The sequence below is a fragment of the Pseudopipra pipra genome, chromosome 1 (genome assembly GCF_036250125.1).
Source record: "Pseudopipra pipra isolate bDixPip1 chromosome 1, bDixPip1.hap1, whole genome shotgun sequence".
Lineage (NCBI taxonomy): Eukaryota > Metazoa > Chordata > Aves > Passeriformes > Pipridae > Pseudopipra > Pseudopipra pipra.
In genome coordinates, this window is record NC_087549.1 from 147,767,747 (window position 1) to 147,790,040 (window position 22,294).

The following is a 22,294-nucleotide window of genomic DNA, read 5'->3' on the forward strand; positions in this document are numbered from 1 at the left end:
TAGATAAAGCTATCGACTGTTTGTGTTATGATGTGACATGCTGGATCTGCACAGAAAGAATAAAAACATGTGATTACTTGTACAGACCTCCTTCCTCTGTCCTCACTATCACTCATTTGCAAGGGCACCCGAGCTCGTCACTTCTTCTGATGTCGTGATGTCATATTCTGCCTGATGGTCTTTGTCCAGAATTGTTTGTGTCTTTACAGTCTGAGGTCATACTTTGTATTTTGTCTCCATTTGGTCCTTGTGACAGGCCTTGCTTGGTGACAAAACCCCCATAAATGCAACGTTGGCATCAACTGGGGAGACCTGGGCAAGTAGGGGAAGGCAATCTGTAGGTCTGGTGGACTGATGAGATGGTAATATCCACCTGCTGATGAACATCATAATGCTCTCATGGTGTAATGTAACATGTACTCTACATACGTGCTTTTTTTTTGCCCCCTGAAGACACTCGTGATTTAATTCCTGTCAACTGGGCTTGCTCACACTCTCCCCTCCTCTTGTCCCACAGTGGGGAGGACAGTCAGAAGAAAACCAAACTAAAACTTGTGGGTAGAAATAAAAGCAGTTTAATTATTGAAACAAAATAAAATGTAATATAATAATACTACTAATTATAATAATTACAGCAATAATAATAGTAATTTTAACAGAAAAAAGAGACAGAGGGGAATAAACCCCAAGACAAAGAAGAGGTGCACGATACAATTGCTCACCACCTGCTAACCGATGCCCATCCTGTCCCCGAGCAGTGATCAGTGGCTCACACTAAATTCAGAAACAGAACTGTGCCAGCTACTAAGAAGAAAATCAACTCTATCTAAGCCCAAACCAGGACAACATCTGAGCTGAGGTCACAGGTGCAGCGTTTGCTGCTCTGCATCCCTTACAGCTTTCTGGCACAGCTGTTGTGTCCGATGAGCTGATGCCTCTGGGAGAGTTTATTGGGATAAAAAGTGGTTTTCTGTAGGGGCAGCACCGCTCCTCTGTCCCTTCAGGCATCCCACAGGGAGTTGTCTGGCACATCTGACAGCCTCCATCACAATCTGAGGTGATCACTGGGTATTGCCAAGCACAGTTATCTCTGCATAGAACCAGGTCACTGTGTGCATGGGGTTTTGAGCAGATGATGGTTCGTTCTCATTATTGAGTTCTGTTTTCCCTAATCTGTGTGCTGTCAGGGCTGTGAGATCAGTCTTGGACAGTGTCCTTCCCCATACAGCCACAGCTGAGTGCAGTCTTAACATTCCCCAGTCCCACATGTGCAGCTTTTCCTCATGTAAATACGAATATATTTGTGCTATGAACTAAGGCTGCACCGCTGTTGCATCTTTGCCTGTCTGGTTACAGTGCTGTACATGATGAATGGCTCTGCTGGGGTTATTCAGAGAACATTGAGGATTGTTCATTCTGTTACAAATGCTGGAGATGAGCAGAATTAATGGAGTCCTATATCCTGCACATGTCAGGGGAGAGGTGGGAACAGCAACAGGTTTATTGTGTATTTCAGTTCTGAATAGAGGCCGTACCAATCTCCCAAAATCTGAAACAACTCATAACCTATTTTTTAAGGATTTTCAGGAAGCATCTTTCCTCAAAAGTGCCTGCATGGAAAGAAATCTGTTAATCTCTGCTAAGTTTTTGCTTTTACGATGTGATATGGGCTACTGAGTAATGGGGGAGGGGCTGGAAGGTGACTGAAGACTTTCTTGCAAGTTTTCCATCACCTTGCAGGCTGGATATGTTCCTCTGTGGCATTGTGGAGGGGAGAAAAGCCCTGGCTGCTGCAGGCTCTTAGGTCACAATCCAATGGGAAATGTGTCTAGCTGTCTCCTGTGTCAGACTTTGAATTGTCAATGGGTCCAAAATCCTAATGCCCTCATTCAGGAGCAGCTTGTGTTTTCTTCACGTGGGCATAGATGACTTCAGCAGGGAGGTCGATGTTTTATCCTTACACATTTCGTGCCCCTGCATGTGCATCCCATCCCACCCATGCAAAAAGCCTTTTCTTCCCTTGCTTGTCCATTGAAGGAGATCTTAGACAGGCAATACCGTGGTGATGAAGCCTCTCTAACCACCATAACAGACTTTTTGTGAGAGCTCCTCATCTCCAGCAGCCTTCCCAAAGGATCTCCAGTGAATGCAAGGAACCTTGGCAGGAATTGGCTTTTCACTGCTTTTTTTACTCAGCGTCTGCCACATTGAGGCTTTTAGGTCTGATCACAGCACAGCTAATGTAGGAAAAATAAAGCTGCTCCCAAGACAGACTGACTGACAGACTTGTCATGATGACAGTACACATATTTGAAATATTATGGCTGCGTTCTTGAAAACCATAGCTCGGGTAAAAGCTGTTTCCTTGAGAGCATGTGGCAAAAATAACACCTGCTTTGCAGACAGTGGATTTGACAGCTGTGAAGATATAGTGTAGGCATCTCCAAAAGCTCTACACATTTTGGCTTTGTACACCAAATAATAATAGGATTTTTTATGGAAAAAAAAGTCAGGATGAGATGTGAATTCCAAGGTACAAGGGGAGGAGTGTGGTGAGGGACTATGTCTCAGTGGAACTAATATAAAGACCATCAGCCATGCCTCTCACTTGAAGGTACATCTCTCATTTCTCATGTTGTGCACAGGTTCAGGGGCCTGTCACCTGTCAAGCAGCTTGCTCGGGCTGCTTGGCAAGACTCAAAATAATGTTGCAAAATGCAGCACTGGGTCTTTGAGCCTGAAGTGTTTCATTTTCCTCTGGGGAGAAGTTTTGTACTGAATGTTAACCCAGGCTGCAGACAGAGTCCTGCCTGGATTCCTGGTGAGCATCTCCCAGAGCCTCATTTGCTGCTGAGCCCCCTTGCGTGGCTCCGGCAGCGCCTAGTGCTCTGTAGTCCATGGCTGTGAACTCCAGGTCCTTTGTGAAAGACTGCCAGAAGTGGCAGAGCTGCTTTAGTAGGGTCAGTCATAGCTGGGAAGTCAGGATGTCATTCCCCTGTTGCTTTCTAGAGAGGAGGCACAGATGGGTCTTTGATTCAGGATAGTTAAAGGGTAGAAGAAGCCAATTTCTGAACTGGAATCTACATGGTTATCACGTTGACTGCAGGAAATGGTGACAATGCTTCTCATTCCTCAGAAAGCCACCAAGGTACAAAACATTCCTTAATTAGTTTGCCTTGGTGGCTAATCATCTTTCACATTTAAAAAAAAAAAGTGATCTCTGGTTTATTGGTAATTGTTCTGCCTGTAACTTTCAGTCACTTGTTCTAGTTTCACCTCTCCTTTCTTCTAAGGATTTCCTTCATTTAAAGGTATTTATGATCTCTGATCAAAACAATTTTTGATCTTCTTTTTGATGAAGTCAAGCAGATGGAGCTTCTCAGTTCTTGTACTTGTTAGGCATCTTTTCCACTTCTCAGATCTTTCTGTGGTTTCTTCCTGAAACCTGTCACATCATTAAACATCTGTTTTAAAACATTGCCAGTTAGAACTGCATTCAGTATTCGAGTTTCCCTACCTACTTTCACCAAAGGTATACACATACACGTAAAAATTACCTCTCTGATCTCATATTTTTCCACCTTTTTGAGAGTACTTTTTTCCACATTCTTTAAGGAAATGTGATGTTGAGCTATTTTTTCACCACACATTGCAGTTTTACAGGATACAATCACCCAGTCTTTAGGTTTGCCGATAGCTGCGTTACAATATTTATGCATTTATTTTTATTCTATTTATTTGCATTTATATAAAGCAGGTTTTATGTAAATAGATGCATCTTGCCAAGAGATCCTGACACCTCTACATGCTATTGGGAGTGCTGCTGCTGTTGCATTCCTCCCTGATTTCTCCAGCAGCAGCATGTAGTGCTTTGTTGATCTTCAGGCGGCGGAAATGAAGATCGCTGTGTTGATGCAATGTGCACTTTGGCATTGCTGGAATGACTTCATAAGCTGTCAGTTTTGCTAAACCTCATGGGTTTGGGCTGTAGCTCTCCCTGTCTCATGTGGACAGATCAACAAGCGCTTCTCTCACTGGGGGTGAACTGATGCCCTCCCACGCTCAGACTCAAGGCTGCGAGAGGGCTGGCGTATCCCACAGCACTGCCTCCACAGCTCCTCTTGATGCACAAGCTCTCATCTCCCAAAATAAGAAACAGACAGCAGTTCCTTCTCCTGGACTGAGAGGGGAAAAGTGGAACATTTATATCGGTAACTTTTGTACATTGAAAATTAATTTTTTGGTTTGAGATAAGACATAAATATTGGTAGAGTTAAAAACATTATTTAGGGTAATTCCTCTTCTTTGAAACCATGATTCTGGGCCTCCCTGGTCTTACCAACAAGATATTAAATTAAATTTATTAATGAATACCAACAGGACATTAATTTCATGGGTTTTGTTATTTTGAGCCCATAACCATTGTTTTACAGATAGCTCTGTATTCAAATATAAAATACAAATATGTTAATTAATGATCTTCTTGTTATTTACTCTTACCATTACCAAAGTACCTGGGAGCCTCTGTCAAACACATGGACTTCTTAATTCTTGCTCTTTTCTTATTTTTATTTGTATTTTTATTTTGGGAGATGAGAGTCTGTGCATTAAAGGGAGCTATAATACTCCACATAATAATTCTTGCTGCTGAATACACAGAACGGGTGGAATGTGACAACAGCTTGCAGTCTAAGACTCAGAATAAAAAAATAAATGAAAAGTAACAGTTTTAGCAAACACCTGGGTAAAAGCAGGGGGCCAGAGCCTGCTTAACAAACACTGCTCTTCTCCTTTTGCAGAAGAGTCCTCCATCCCACTCCACTTACAAAGCTGGCTGTAGTTGCCAAGGAACAACGCTCTGACCCATCACCTGACCTGCTCCTAACACCACGGGTGAAAACAAGACAATGATGCCTTTGACATACAATATTCACAGCCGTGGTTCAGAACTGCTACATCTCCCCCAGGAAGGTGTGTAGCTTTCCATTCTGGGATGGAGCCCAGCCAGCCCACAACTCAGATGTGCCCAGAAAGATGTTGTGCTCCCCATCCTGTGCCTCTGTGCTGCTGCAATGGCCACATTCCCGCTTGCAACACTCCAATCTTCTCCAAAGGGTAGGACAAAACATCCTGTTCCTCTACATCCACCTCAATTTCCCCATTGCCTTTCAATTCCTCAGCTTCTTCCAAGCAAAACTGCAACTCCTCACATTTTTTCTCAGAGACATCATCTGCTGGCTCCACCCTGACTCCTTCCCAAAGCACTGACTCCTTTGGGGAGCTGATGTTTGCCATTGTTGCTTCTGATAGTGAGCTGCTGGTCTCCATGCGGTGCCTGGCTGGATCAGTCTTCCCCCTAACCAACCTGTCTGGGCATTAAACTTACCCTTCACATCCTGACACTTCTGATCTGAAGCTGGAATTTGATGGCAGACACTTGGGACTGCAGCCAGGCAAGGCCCTGGAACAACAACTGCAGAACACCTGAATTTTCTTATGTCATATGACACTGGTGGGCACTTCCAGCAGAGTCCTGTCTTTGTTTTCTTCACAGTGAAATTATGGCTTGGTCTTTATGCCATCCCCAACCCACATTCCATAGTCATCTGTCTTGTAAATGTCAATGCTCAGTATCCTTGGCTGCAATCCATTGTGGGTGTGATCTCTGCATGCCTCTGAGGCCAGATCCTGTGTGTTGGGAACAGACCCTTACACTGCTTCCTTCCCTGGTGGGAAGTCCAACAGCTGCAATCCCACAAACCCTGCTTCTCCCTCCAGGGAGGGACTCAACTTGCTGAACAAAACACCTACACTGGAGTGTCACCATGTAGGCTTTTCCATGAAATTTCAGTGTCTCAGATCCCATTCTTTCCATGGAAGAGTCAGCAGAGCAAACGTAGGTGTGTATTTGCTCCAGGGTGGATTGAAAAGCTCTCCATAGTCAAGGAGAGTCATTAAAGGGTAGAAGGCAGTACTGACATATAAACTGTATTCACTCTCCATGATGCTCACAGAGAGGTGATCATGTCAGAACAGGATTCCTTGAGGGTTTCTACTTAGCATGGCCAAAAGGGCATTGGGATGGGGACTGGTAGCACCTTCAATAGCAGTAAAAGTGGTTTTGCTGTGAGTGCCAAAGTGTGAAAGCAGGAAAAGATGGCATTTGTGGTTGGCCAGTCTGAGGATGAGCTTGAAGTAGATGCTGAACAGGAGCAAATGTTCCTAAAAAGATGTTGCAGAATGGTTTTCTGGTAGCAATACGTTTTTGAAGGACTCCATCTCTCAGAGATGACATTCAAGCACAACTGACTGCTGTCAACAGCCTCTTCTCAAGCATGCACAGGAAACAAGCAAGCAACTTTGCTGCTGTGTTAGTTCTGGCCATTGTTCTTCATCCTCACCTTCCTGTTGGATAAAGCAGCAGTGTCTGTGTAGATTTAAAATGGCAGTAAACAATGCTGGTGGAGTATATTTTTATTTCAAGGCAGACAGTAAAATTTATCCCTTTGGTTGACTCTCGTGTCAGAGCGCTGTGGTATTTAGGTAGTTTTGACATATGAGCTTGATTGTTACAAACGGGGCAGCAAGAAGCATGTTCAGAGCTCTCGTTTTAGCTGGCAGCAGTATAGAACTACTCCATCAGCAGCTCCTGCAATTTTGCTCCAGTAACAATGTGTCAGCTAAAATTGAAAGGAAGCTGAAGCTTCTTGGAGTTGACTTGGAGGGTTAACTCTCCAAGCTTAAGCTTCTTGGAGAGACTTCCATGCAAATTGTTGCTAAGCTAAATCTGTGTAGAACCCTCTGACTGTCATTTATTTTAAGCAATAGCAAAACAAACTGTTATTTATTTTAATCAATAAATTACATTTCCAAAGAAGGTTTTGCCATATGTGATCTAGAGGGATCTAGATCTGAGCTGGCAAGTGTCTCTCTGAAATGAGTGGCATGAACCTCCATGGGCATCTTTAAATGCCCACAAAAGCCAATGTGATGTGGGTTACCTGTCCTGACAGCAGATAGAGACAGGAAACTTTGTGTGGTGAGCTGCCACTCTGTGGGGTGCAACAGCAGCTGAGCTGACCTTGGACTGGCTCCCGTCTCACTGTGACTGGTTCCTCAGGTGTTTTTCTTTCACTCAGGTCTTTCATAAGCCTTTCTATTTGTCAAAAAACACCTCTAATTTTCAGGTTTGCTCTTTCATACCTCCCTAGTTCAACATCCAATGCTTTATTTCAGGAAGGTTTTGCTCTTCAGGGCAAGGAAACACCTCCCAGTTCAGCAGGGAAGTATCAGGCTGGGACCAAGGCAGGCCCTGTGCTTTCTCCGGATTCATATATACGGCTTTGGTATTACTAGTCTAAAGTGAGTGACCCAAAAAATCCCCACAACCCTAAAAGTCATTTACTGTCATGGCAGAGCATATGCAGATGGCCCTTGGCTTTTTGCATGGCTTGCAAGGAGGTCCAAGGAGATCAGATCCCTTGGGAACCAGCCTAGGAACCAGGAGTGCTGCTGGGAGACATGAATGATGTCTAAGTGATGCCTCAGGAGCACCTCTAGTTTGCAAATTCCAGGCCATCAGTGGCAGCCATTTGGCAGCACCCAACCACCAGCTCAGGTGCTCATCACACCAAAGAAGTAGATCAAATGAAGCAGCTAATTAAAATAAACCTTCCCAGTGTTACTTGCTCGTATCCCAGTAGGGCTGTTCATCCCGGGGCATACAGGTGGGATATGTAGGTAGATGGTTGGACTGGTTGGTTGGTGTCACATTGAATTATTAATGGACAGACAGATATTTCCACAACTCCGCTGAGGCTGGAAGGAGATAGGTATTGCATCCATGACTCCTTTTGGGGCTAGAGAGCAGACTGGTGTGTAGTGAGGGTGTGTTTTGATGAACTAATCCTGTGGCTACATGAGTCCATCACAAGTTGCTTTGTCTGATGAAGCTACCTTTTAACAAGATAAACTACGGATTAGATTTTGTTGGGAACCAGAAGGAGTGTGATTTGCAGGGTGTGTTTTAAAACCACTGTACAAGGAATTACGTGCAGGAATCCTGATACCATATTAAACCCTTAATTCTCTACTCTTTCCCTTGAAAATACATCCTAACAGCTGCACAGTGAATTGATTAACACTTTTATGTAGTGATGATCGAAAAATAGCACTGTGTTGGTTTTCCAGTTACATTATTCAGGAGACAACAACATCAGTGCAGCGTGTGCGGAGGTCTTTGGGCACGCTCTGCCTGTCAGGCAGAGTCATGTGCCTGTGGATCTCACGTGACAGGTAACATGCTGCAGCAGCACCAGGAAAAAGAAGCGACAAAACAGCCAAAGTGTGAAAAAGTAAGAGATGCAACCATTCAGCAGCCTCATCAGGTAGCAATGCAAATACTTCTGCATCAGCTGATCCCAGAGGAGGGATGTGGTGGAGTGGCCACGAGCACCCAGCAAACACAAGCTATAAGCAAGTTTCAGTTCACACAAATGCTTCACAAAAGGAGGCAAAAAATACAAGAGTGCTGGGAATTAGGCAAAAACACTTGAAGACTTTGGCAAGAAACCTCTACAACCAGAATATCTTGGAAATTAGAATAAACACACAGATTTCAAACTAAGCAGTATTTCTACTGATTCTCTTACAAAAGCAGCACCTCACTTAGGAGAGGGAATCAACCAGCTGGCATGAGATTTGGTTTGAGGTCCTTGCCCACTTGCTTGTTGGTCATGAAACAAAGAGCTTGTGTTACTTGTTGCACAGGTATGGTTATCCTGCTGTGGTTAAAATGGGCTGTAGTTGTTGCATGGTCATCTTTTCTTTGGGTGTGACAGTGAAGGTTATGATGGGGGAACTGCCCTGACACCTCCCCAGTGTCCCTAGGGCTGACCAAAAAGCACCAGTGAGGGTGCAGAGGGGCAGAGCATTGGCTGTGCCCCCTACCTTGGGCCACACTTCCAGCAAGTTTCAGCAGAGTCCCTTCTCCAGCACATTGCTGGCACAAAAGCAAAATAAACCTTCAGAGAAAATATCGTCTTGACCGTCACGAGGAACGGAGGGAAACTCCAAGCCCATTTCATAAAATTTTGAATTACACTTTGTTTAAAGCTTTGTTTGAAACACAGCAACAACACAGTTTTCCCAGTGGCAAAGCCCCAGCCAGTGTTTGAAGCCTAATGGATGTACCTCAGATGCAGACATTTCTCCCCTGAGACCAGATCAAATCCTCCTCTTTAAAAACAGTCGAATGGTAATGCTTAGGAAGTTTGAACCATGGCATTAAACTGGGGGGAAATCCGGAGGGTACTGTGCACCATCCATGCAGACTGTGGTGTGTGACAGTAGCAATCACATCAAACTATTTCCCTGAGCTGAACCCCAAACATTTATGGGAAAAGAAGAAAATAGTAAGTCAAATCTTATCTTTCCTATATTCCAGTCAGAGGTGAGGTGAATGCCCACCAACCATAGGGTAGATCTTGGTCTCCCTCTAGTGATGGACCTTCCAACAACAGCGGAAAACCAAGCTCCAGCTTCATCCTTTCATCCTTCACCTCCACCCCTGGCCTCATGCCATGGTGACATAGGAAGACTCAAAACCTTCCACTCAGCACAGCCAAGGCCTCCTCACAAAAATACTTCCTGACATCTTTCCACTCCACACCATTGTGCTTAATTCCCAGTGCTGGCTCATGGGGTAACTCTCATCACTGAGACTCCTCTCAGTGGGCTCCTGTCTTAGCACAACTGTGTTAATATTTCATATTCAGGTCATTGCATCATGCAGGAGCAGGAGACATGGGCTTCTGTCTTTCATAGCTGGAGAGGTGTCATGCAGGAAACCCATCACTGCAGCTTGTCACCTCAGGGAAAGGCAGAGATAACCGTGACACACAGGGAGTCATGTGGCCCTTGGGGACATACCCACACCACTGGTGTACGTGCTCTCTGGGAGCATCCAGCTCTGGTGATGAGTGCAGGAATACCTGAAGGTCTTAAAGCAGCTGCTATGAAGTTACTTGAGGCAGCAAGTAACTTTATTTAGTGGCACTATGTCGTGTGGAAGTGACATGGGAGGCTCAGAGTAGCCCAAAATCTCTGGTGCTGGGTTGTGAAGTAAGTCAGAGAATATTTACCTCTGTGAAGTCCATGAGGATGCACATGAAGATTTTGGGCCATTTGTTGCTGTCCAATTTCATTGGTAACCATGAGCAAGATGTGCAAGGACTCTGTGGCTCTGGTGACATCAGCCATAATGTCTCCTGAGTTTCACAGCAAGGTCTTTCAGTCTTGCCACTTTTCAGTGACATTGTCTCTTGTAAAGCTTCTCATTTTCTATTCAGAGTTTCATTGCAGGACGTGATTAAAATTAGGAAGTTTGTGAAAGTCATGCTCTTGAGAGGAACAAGCAAGGGGAAAATGCCCTGAGCAATGTGTCAACATGATCTGGAGATCCAGTTGGGAAAATAAATGAATAACGTTGTTTAATTATCTGAGACACATTTTCAGCCTTTTTTTTTTTCTTTTCTGTATATATCTTTAAATTTTTAATGCTTTTGCCTAGAGAGTTTCCTAGTAGAAAAGTATCAATAAAGTTGGTAGAAAGAATTGGATCCCCACTTTGAAATGAGAGCTGAAGTAGGAATGATCCTGCATCTAAACACTTTCAAGCCAGGAACATGAAGAATGGTGTAAAATTAAAATAGATTGTATTATTTGGAAAATTCAGAAAATAAAAAATCAACTTTTTGTTGAGTGGACCTGCTTTTCTCCTGCCACACAACTGATTTACCATCACAATACCACTGATTTCTTCTTGTTGTCTTTCTTACAGTCAAACCATGAAATTAAAGAGTATTTGAAAGTTAACAGTTTTGTAATTCTCCTTTTTCCTTATAAATTGAGATTTTGAATATTCAAACTCTAAGCCTAGCTCTAAATAGACTTCAAGTGCTAAATTTTGAAATCAACTGTAGTGGCAGGAATTGCTAAAGGCACTGACAGCAAAAATTCATGAACAGTCAGATTTAAACTCCTCATTAACAAAATTAGTTACACCAAGTAAGGACAGGCCCACTCAAGATATATTTAAGGAGCTCATATTTCTTAAACACTTCTCTTTGCCTGATGGTATATTGCATGTTTTCAAGAAAGATTCCTATACTGAAGAGAAGATGTGCAAGGGGGTGTTCAATACCCAGAATTTCTTGTTGAGACAGTTCCTCCATGGGCTGAAATATTAAAAGAGGAAAGGATGTTATTTCAGAGAATTACCCAGGGGATGGTGTCTTCATTACCAAACAAGCTGCTTTAGCTGCAGTTATGCCAATAAACTGCTCGTGGGTGTTTTTAAGGACTCCTGGTTTTGACAGAAAAAGCTGGAAAAATGTATGATGTTTCACTACAGTGTCGAGCTGTCCTCTGTCAGGGTAAACCCAAGGCCTTTCAAAACCCTTCATGACAGGGCACATTAAGTTCAGATCAAGTGAAAAAGGTGTTGAAAAACAATAAACTCTCAAGTGCAGACTTTATGTCAAATAAGAAATAAAGCAGCAACCTCCAAAGCTGACAGCTATGGCAACAGTGCTGTCGTGCACATTGAGATGCATGATGGATTTGAACATAGGTCATTTGGGTGCTAGCAAAATGTCTAATGTTCTTAGGATGTGGTTTCAGACCTGAAAAACCCCTTTAGCGACTGTCTTGTTGGAGCATGGGGGGGTTTTCCACACACAGCTTTGGTTTTGAGGAGCTCGACACGGCCCAAGCTTTGATTTTATTAATTAGAGTCACTCCTCTCAAAAGCGTCTCAACTTCATGTCATTGATTTGTTCTCTGTTCAAATCTCCTGGTACCTGGTGAAAGGTAAACACGAGCCTGGCTCATTCCTTCATCTGGCACAGCCTTGTCAATCTTCAGAACAATCTGGGAATAAAGATTGAGAAGACACCAAACAAGGCCCTGGGGGGTGGATTCAGAGCTGACCTGATGGTGCTGAGCATGAGGGCTGATGGGATAGTTTCTGAATACAAATTCTGGAGGCTTCAATGCCACCTGTTGATAAAACAACAGTAAAAAACATGTGGTCACCCAGTATTTCATCACTGTCAGTGCCACAGTAGCAGGGGAGGGGGTGGCTGAAGTCCCAGGCCCCCTCCCCTGTGACACAGACGAAGCAACGCTCATAAACGGGGACTTGACCTTTACATGCCTTCAGCAGCCAACATGATGCTGCTGGGACCTTCTGCCAGGAAAAGCTGATGTGACTGTGAATGAGCCCTGAGTGGCTGAACAAAAGGTGGTTTTGATGTTCATGTGCTCATTCAGAGGCTGATTCACTGCCGTGTGTGCTTACCAGACTTTTGATCTTCCTTTACTTCCTAAACAGTACGTGAAACTTTCCCTAACACACTGATTTGTTCACATACCTTTTCTCTTTCTCAGTTCATTAGAGGAATTAAAGTGAAGGACAGTCACATGACCAGAAGGACCCAACAGGAGGATGAAGCAGCTGATAACCCCACCAGGACCACGTCAGACACGTTCTCTTAAGGGCCAGATAATTAAAGAAGAAGATGAGAGCCACAAAACGAATCCATGTTTGATCAGAAGCTATAATGTTTGCTCTTTGATCCTGATCAACTGTAAAGAAAAACAGTTTATGAAAAGAATGGAAGAACACTCCCTATTAACATCAAATAGGAGACCCTCATCATGGCAAGGAAATAAAATGCGGATGACAGATCAAAGGTATGTTCTGTAGAAAAAAAATACTGAGTTGCATAAGTGTCTACTCTTTTAAAACTGAGGATTTCAATTTTTGCAGGGACCTTTTTGAGAAATGCATCAGAGAATTCAGAATTACAGGGGATTAGAACAGAAACTAGTAAGACCCAAAATTAAAAATAATAGAAGGTGCACCCTGGAAGATCAGTATTTCAAGAGACAGACTGAAATTCATTTTCCTTTTATAGAGACCTGAAATTATATGTGAAAAATTCTAATACTGAACAATTCTTTTCCCACAAACCAAGTAATCTCTTAAAATGGTGTACAGTCCATGAGCAGAGAGGCAGTGAGACCTCTCCTTCTAAGCAACTCCAACCATAGAGGTTCTCTGCTTTGCTCTCCCTCCTTGTATATGCCAAGACTTGCTCCCACAGCAGGGAGAAAGTCCCACAGGACTGATCTCAATTTGTCCCGAGTGCCCACTTATTCAATTCTGTTGAAAAAAAGAGGTAAATCTGAGTGTTGGCAGTGGGCAAGCTGCTCTCTTGCAGCCACACAGGGTTAGAACTGCTCTCATTTCCAAGCTCACAGGCAATAAGCCCTAGAGATTTGCAGTCCTGTGGGTCAACTTGCATCCGGGGAGGGTGGGGGTGCTCAGGCAAATGGGTGCTCTGTACCCACATTGTCTGCTTGCCAGACCCTGCAAAGAACAAAATAAATGCTGGGTGTTGGTATGGACACCTCCTGTCTGTCCTTCAGAAGTTGCTACCCCCATGATGAGACTGTGGGACTGGTTAAGCTCCGCCTTAAAAAATGTAGTTTGGCTTGGTTGCCATAACTTGCTTCATATTGCAAGGCTGAGATCTGAAACAGCATCAAACAGGAGCCAGACAGGGAACTCCCTAATCAAAAACAGGATGAAGCTGCTCCTGCCAAGAGGACAGAAACTGCTCCAGGTCCCGGCTGCTCTGTGGCCACCACCTCCTGCAGGACCTGGAGTTCCCCCAGCCAACAGACACAACCTCAGACATCACTGTGGATATGGATGCTCTGGTATGGCCCTTCCTCATGGGAGGAAGGCCATGAAGAATCAGGCTCTGTCATTGTAATTCTTGTTAGCCACCTTCTTATTCTTCAATGAACACGAATGATGAGGTGCCAGCTTATGGTTTTGCCTCCCTCAACTTTCTGTGGGCCTGTGCTCTCCTAATGTCATGTAAATGCTGATTTTGGCATTTAATAGTCTTTAGCTCAGAGCTGCAATAAATTGAGACTGATCTAATAATGAATGACAAGCTTAATAATGTAACAAACTAGGAGCTTAAGTCAGTCTCCTGGGTTTAATAAGGCTGCCAAATAAGAAAGCATTAGTTATGTATTACAGCCCTGATAGCTTAAAATGTTGGTGTGAACAGAGCAGAGAGAAAAGGAGTAAATGAGGGTTTTTGCTAGTGTTGGATGGGCATAAATCACTTAGTTCATTTCCAGTACAAAGGGGTGTTGGGTTTCTTTTACATCAGCATAACTCTATGGAATGCACAACAGCTGCTTTTTGTCAGTCATGCATGTTTGTCTGGTTTCTTTGGTCAGGGAAGACAGAGAAGGTGTATGATCACAGCTGGAAGGGACCTTTGGAGGTTGCCTAGTTCCAGGACACACCTGGATCAGGTGCCTTGCCTTGTGATGTCAAGCTCTGCTTGTCTCCAAGGCTGGAGATTCCCCCTGACACCTTCACTGGGAACTCTTTTTTCCCTTACATCTAATTGAGATTTCCCACATTCTGTTTCAGATGATAGAGAAGATCTGGAACACCTGAAATTAGGATAAGCAATATATTTGGAAATGCCTCCAGAAACATCAGCAAATGTTTTCAATGAACACTTTTGGTGCTTGAAAAAAACTGTTCTAATAAAATACTTAGTGTGTCCCAAGGAGGTGGAGAGATGAAAATTAAAATCAGCATGTTCTCTTGTCCAGAGAGAAACACTACTGGAACAGAAGAGAAAAATAAATGATCTCTTCAAATGTTCTGCTAGATCCTAAAGGGCATTCTTTCAGACAGCAAGACAGAATGAAATGGGAAAAGTCTGAGAACCCACAGGAAAAAAATTAAAAAGGTGAATTAATCCAGCAATCTCAAATTAAATACAGATAATACGACTGTTGGGACAATGAATGCAACAAAGTCAGAACCTGGTAAGAGCTCCATTTTTTTCTAATAATTTTGGATAATTTATTGGTATAACATTTCCTTACTCAGTTTCATAACAGATCTAATACTTTCAGATCCATAATTCAGCCTCAGCTGCAGTAGACAAAACTGTTGCCTTTTATGACAGAGCTAATAAACTCAGGTTTGCCACATAACCCATGTCTGAGGAGGGAAGTTATAATATTGTATGTAATTTCCAGAATATCTACCAAATACTCTGAAGCTGCATTGCAATAGATACAACAGAAAATCAACAGACCCTCCATAAAATGACATTAGAGTCTTGGTGATAGAATATTCTGCAATTATAAAGCAGACACACAGGCGTCACATTTCTCATAAGAATCATTAAAATTAAATTAGAAACAACTCTTCAAAGATAACAGAACATATTTTGCTTTAGAATTATCTTGGTTCTCTGGGGTTTAATAATTTCCAGAGAGAAAATGTCTCAGATCCACCGTGTTTTCTGGAGTTTGCCCTATGGTACCCAGGAGATACTTCTGGTCTGAGTCACCAGCTACACATTTTGGGTCATAACCCCTTGTCCTTTTTCCTTCAGGCTCTGTCACAGCAAAATCAGCTAAGGGTGAGCAGCTGAGATCTTGTAAATCTCGACAAAAATGGCCATACAAATATGCCTGTGACACCTCATGAACTCGGGGTCAGTGGCTACTCAACACACGTGTTGGTGTGTGTGCCTTAGCCTCTGACATTGAGAAGCCTCCCTGTCCAAGCAAAGCACTCAAGGAAAAGCAATTTCTGTGTCCAGACAGTCTCTTCAAATAATACAACATCTTTAACTGCAGAATTAAAAAAGCAGAGAGATCATTTAGACCAACGTTTTCCAGCTACACATCTCAGCTCTGCCCAGAAAGAACTTCAATTAGAGCTGATTGCAGATGTTAAAATACAGGCAGCAAAAGAAAAAAAAAAAAAAGAAATAAGTAAGAGAACCGTGGGGAAATTAAAATGAAAATGAAACTCCAAGGAGCTAAATTAAATAACTGTGAGACCATTAAAGAGATAAGGAAGTGAGTAGGAGGCATTTGCAAAAGAATTTGAGGGATCACTGGACCTGGATGGTTGATGAGGTGTTACAGCACAGCCCTGAAAAGCACAAGGGTGCACAGCAGCTCAACCCCAGCTGTGGATAAACATGCTGCCCCACCTCAAGCCTGCCCTTGGTGTTAAGGGCCACATCCAGTCATGGATCTAAAGACTGTCTCCAGGTGCACACAGCATGGATAACAGTTATTCCACAGGAGGGGGAGTCCATAAGAAAGGATGCAACTGCTGAAGAAGTAGGTGAGAGAAAAAGTATTTTGGCCTGTGGCCAAACTGCACAAGGAGCCCCAGAGGAGAGATGTTCCTGTGGGGCTAGATGGGGTGACTTCAGATAGCCCCACAAAAGCAGGTTTTTATCTGCTCTATATCCTGGCCAGTTTGCTTCTCCTCCTCATCCTCCGTGGGAACAGAATGTGGGGTGGAAGGGGCAAGGAGAGGTGGCTGCCCACCCTGAGAAAGGTGGAAGTGTTTATTGGAAATATTGATTTATGATTTTTGCATTTCTGTTCTAGTGGCAGGTCTTGAGTCAGGTCATTGCAAACGCTGGTGGTTTGATTGTCAAATGTTAATCGGACCCTGAATAAAAGAAAGTCTTAAAAAATACCTCAAAGAAACCTTTTTTATGTTTTCTTTGATATTTCTGACAAATTCCATGGTCATTATAAGGCAAGTGAAATTCAAAAATTGATTACATGTATTTTTCATCCTTAGAAAGAAGAAAATTATCGAATGGAGGAGGAGGGAATAAAAAATAAATGAGCATATAAACTTGGTAACACACAGAACTAGAGACAATATAGGTACAACCTTTTATGGGTAATGCTTGAAGGGAGAAGTGAGTCCTCTTTATTTCATTGACAAAGACTTTTTATAGCTCTAAGTTACACATCTAATAAGGTTTTGTTTCCCAGTCTCCACTTTATTAGTCCCTCTCTGCTCACTTGTGCCATGTTCATGCTGATGTGGCATTGCATTCCTTCCTTTCCTTCTTTAGGTCATCCTGAAATTCTCTCAGTCATCTTTATTGTGTACAGTAAATGTAGGTTTTCCATTCTGCCCTCCAGGTTTAAAGCATTAGTGAGATCAAAGCAACAAACTTCATCTTTCTTACAATAGAAAAGTGAAACTGAGTTTTTGCATTTTCCCTCTTTCCAACATTTCCATCAAGTTTTATTTACTTATTCTTGCCTGGTCCTTATCACCGCTTCTGCTTGAAGCTGAAATAACACGTAGGACCTGTCATGCTGTTAATTTTTGGTTTGCAAGTGAAGTATAGTTTTGGAGGGGAAAATTATGAAAAAATTTTAAGTCCCTTGCTTGTCTGCTGCAGGTTTTCTCCTTCCAATTACAGCATGTCCAGACTAAAATTTAAGAACATTTGTGGGAGTTAAGAAGGATAAGCAGTTGAAGAAGGAAAGGGAAGCATGGTGGCTGTGGTTTCCCAGGCTGGATTCCCACCCTATCCGTGGGGGACTATCCTTGTGGTGTGACCCATCTCTGCTTGCTGAGGCTCCTGTCTCCTGGTGGACCATCAGCTGGCTCTTCTGTGGCCAAATAGGAATTCCTGAGAAAACCTGGAGGAGGAGGTTGAGATGTGGCAATTTCAGTGGCTGTCTTTTCTCTGTACAATCAGTGGAAAGGAGGAGATGCTTCCAGAGTGAGGACTGTGTGAGTACTCTGACACCATCCCAGGCTACAGTGGGTGCTCGTCCCTCTCCATAAGGGAAGCCAGCTCAGAGAGGGGAATCTTGGTTTCAAGTGCTTCTGTGAACACTACCCCACATGCCAGTGTTGATGGAGGGTGGGGAAGAAATGCAGCCATGTTTGGGATGGGACAGACTTGTTGTCTGAATGTGGCTTTTTCCTTTTTCTGAAGCCTCTGAAAAAAACAGTTTTATTTCCAGAACAAAGTTATTGTATTCCCGTGGAGGGCTCAGATATATCAGAGGTGGATGAAGTGTGCTGTGGAAGGACACTTGGACTCTTATTTCAGCAGCTGCAAAGGGTCTGTATTCCCCTGAAATCCATGGCCTTTGCCCATCTACCCCAGCTCTGATACCTCTCCCATTTTTACATAACTATGCTCCTTTTCCTCCTCTGAATGTTTTCGGATGTCTCTCTCACTTTTCATTAATCAGAACTTCCCCTCCTTCCCTCCCACATTCCAAGAGCACAGACACTACTCACGGAACCAGCTGTAATCCCCTGAGATGCCAGTCTGCTGCTGCATGGGCAATGGAAACAATTGGCTATCCCACAGATGTATACTGCTGGTGAGTGGGGCTTCCACTGTGGACAGAGCTTCTGGCTGTATGAAACCAATCTGTGATGTTTTAAAATCTTTCTGGAAGTTTTACATCTGTTTGGGACCTTGAAATCATTTTCTGACACATTCATACTGCCAAAAGAGGTTTCCCCTCTTCCAAGCAGCTTATTCCTATGTATGTTTTTTGTATTTTACATCTCTTCCAAACAGTAGAGGAACCTGGAGGAGAGGTTTGGTTTAGAGGTATGAAACCATTTTTCTATAATGTAAAGACATTTCTCAGCCAGCACTGTCAGATGTAAAGCACAGGCACTTTGGTAGGTTGCAGACTGTGCTTCCATAAGGAAATGGGTCAAATCCAAACTTGAAACTCATGTGAGGTCTGAGTGGAGGTGCTGCCTCCCTCAGTGCACAGCCCCACTCAGGTGCATGGTGGCAGAGCCACCTTCACTACTGGGTGCATGAGTAGTGGACAGGGAGTAAGGACACCATGGGACATCTCCAGGGGTCTGGGCACCAGCTCTGAGCATCTCCAGGAAAGGGATGGACAGGAGCTCCCCATACTGGAGCAAGGATCAGGCACTGATTCAGAGAGCAAGGAACACCCTGTCATGTAGGCAAACTTGTGGCATTTCAAAATGCATCAGCACCTGGGTTGCTGCTTCCTAGTCATCTCCTTTGCTATTTTCCTGCACAGGGTGAGGCACGATTTCATTAACAGCACAAGTTTCCACAAAGCCACACAAGTCTTTTCTTGCTTTTTTACTCTCAAGTATGAAAATTAAGGCCAAATTAGAAAAGCAAAAGCCAGTGTAAATAGCCTCGTGTCTCTAATTAAGTTGTCTTGATCAATCTTTATTTTAAGGCACTCCTAGCTTATTTTTTAGAAATAATAAAGTGTGATTTTTACAAGCCGTGGGCTGCTGCTGACTGCATTCATGTTTTTTTACTCCTCGTGGAGTGGACCACACCAGTTCCTTTGGTGTTCATAAAGCTGACCATATGCAAACATGATTTAAACTTCACGTTTCGTTTCAGAGGAAAGAAAAGCCACATGATTGTATATCAAGTGATTGGTGGCACTCACCAACTTGGTGCAGAAATTAGAGAGAGCAAAGGTACTGTTGACCTGGTTGTTTAATAGGTGATGTTGGACTGGAGCCACTTGAGCCTCCTTTCAAACACAAATGCAACACTTACACCCAAGCTCTTACGCTGCTGTGTTGGCCAGGATAAATCAGCTAAACTTCAAGAGGCAACAAGAGCAGAAAAGAAAGCACAGAGCCAGAGACGCTGAATCAGCCACACTTTGTTAATCATTGGCATCTAATTAGTGACAAGATGCAGCATGGTTACCATGTGCGATGCTTCAGGAAGCTGCTTATGAATTCTGATTGATGTCACAGCATTGTGAAATTGCTACATCTTTTTTTAATTCCTCTCCAAATGAGCACCAATGTGGCCGCCAAGGAGGGTGTGTCGGGCTCCATATTTGGATATGGGGAGGAACTGCTGAGTATGATGCTGGGGATGCTTCTGGACAGCAAGGTGGCTTACAAGGTCGAGTAAGGCCTCTGCCCTGCCTCCCCTGGCATAACTCCTTCCCAGAGATGAGTGTAGAGTAATGGATAGAAAACTGCATGAATGTCCCAGGTACTCAGAGCAGCTGTCACACCCCAGTGTCACCTCCTTTAAGGTTCCCACCCCCATCCACAGTACTCCTCTGCTGTGTCCCATTGCTCCCTTGGCCCCAGGAACTTGGCCTGGGTGAAGTTTGCACAGCCCTTGGGAACTTGTGATGGCAAATGAGTGCCAAGAGGTGCTCCTGAAAAACCTGAGTGTGCCATGCAACTGCAGCCTCCGACTTTTCTGGATTTGACCTGTCCCTGGGTCTACAATGAACACAGAGTATGCAGAATAAGACCACAGCCTTGGCAATATTTGGTGGTGGAGTTTCCATGCCAACCTATCAGTACTTGAACCACTGATTTGTTTGTCCCTTCAAACCACCCACGTCTCCCCACCACCCTCTCACTGTCACAACACCCTCTCTCTGCCGGGAAGCTCTGGGCACTGAGCCTTTGCTGAGTGCAGGGGTTTTCTCACTACATCTCAGATGTGGAGTATATTTGCAAACAACAGCTCTCGTGAAAGCTGGCACCTCTCCTCTCCTCTCCATCAGTGCCAGTGCCAGTCATCATGCTGGGAGTGGCACTGTGGATCACCAGAGCTTCTCCAGCACCCCTGGGCAAGAGCTTGCAAGCCACTTCATCACCGCCTTAATGCTCTCCCTAATCTCTCACAGCAAGTGGCATCTCTGCCCCTGGTGGAACTAATGTCATTTTTCATCCTTGTGGTCACTGTTAGCAGTGAAGAAAAAAAGTCAGTTTTAATTACAGCAGTTATTTACACATATCTCTCTTGCTTTAAGCTGGGAGACAGGATCCCCGGCCTTCATCACACAGGGCTCATATGGTGCTGTTAGAGAAAGGGGTATAATTCTTGCTAAAGGGAGTAAGTAAATCTCTTAGTCACACCTGCTTGTGTTTCTTCTTGAAGCAAATAGCTGTAATCAATGACCTATTTAAAAAATGTGAAAATGAGATTTTTTTTTTTTTTTAGAAAAATTGATTTCAAGCTTGATAAACAGGTGCTGTAGTAAATCTGACATGTCTCTAATATGCTGCCCCGGTAATTCATGTTTGATTTTTATTTCCACACGTGTTGGTTGCTCTCTTTATGACCACAATAAATAAAATAGATGAGAGAATAGCAGACCTCTTTGGAGAAAGCTCTCTAAGAAGTATTATAGGAATTACATTTCTGCAGTCTGGTATTCCAGCTGTTTGGTTTCCCATGGTCCTCTAAACAGCTGTCCATTTACCTGTCTACATTCCCTTCCATCTCTTAGTTCATCTAATACTTCTTTTTCCTACCTACTTTTTTTGGTGCTCCTCTTAAATACTGTCAGGTGCTCCTCTTAAGTACTGTCAGTCAGCACCAATGGGTTGTGGAGGATCTCACTCCAGGTTTTGTGTTTTCTAGAGTGGCTGGTAATGGCTGAGGGGGGGGATTACCGACAAGTTAACAGGTCCTTTCACTTTTTTGGCTTTATGCGTTCCCTGGCTGTTTTCCTTTTGAACCTCTGACTAAGCAAAAGTTTGTTCTGATTCAGAGAAAATGCAGTTGGATCCATCCTGGCCAATTTTCTTATATTGGCCTCACCTTTGCCACTCGAAAATGTGGTTGCAGAAGGTGAAAAAGGTGAATTGTTCTCCCTTGCACTTCCTGTGACTTTTTAAGACTGTCTGGTGAGTGTAGTGTGGAGAATGATCTGAGTACAGGATATCTCATCACACCCACAGACAGACAAGCCCAGGTCTGTGCATCAGGCTGGTTATAAGTGTCTATACTAAATACAGAAAGTCACTGTGGAGGAAAGATCAGTAACCCAGTTCAGCTGCTTTTAATATGAACCTTGCAAAAATCCTCACAGCACCTTGCCCAAGGCTGACATGATTTCTCAACATTTTGAAGCCCAAAGGAGTTGAGTTTATCTGTGTAAGCCTGTGACACTGTCAGCTGATATCCTGTGACACTGAGCAGTGATTGCTTTCCTTCATCAGAAAACAGATGAGGAACATCTGTTAATCAGTGAAATGAGAAACATCCCAGTGGATGTGCCTTAGTGACATGGTCCATTGAACCAGCCCGAAGGAGTCCCATTGATTCAGTTTGCTGGAACCCATAGAATAACCTTGGGAATGTTGTAAGAAGTGCCAAGGGAGGAGTTTCTTTCCGAATTGAATGGAACCCACGGAGAGCAGGAAACCTGTTAGGGCTTGGACATGCTAAGAGCATGAGATACAGAAATTCAAGAAGTGTTTGGACAATGGTCTCAGGCATATGGTGTGATTCTTGGGGTGTTCTGTGCAGGCCCAGGAGTTGGAATTGATGATCCTGATGGGTCCCTTCCAAGTTAGCATATTCTATGATTCTATGATTCTATGAAA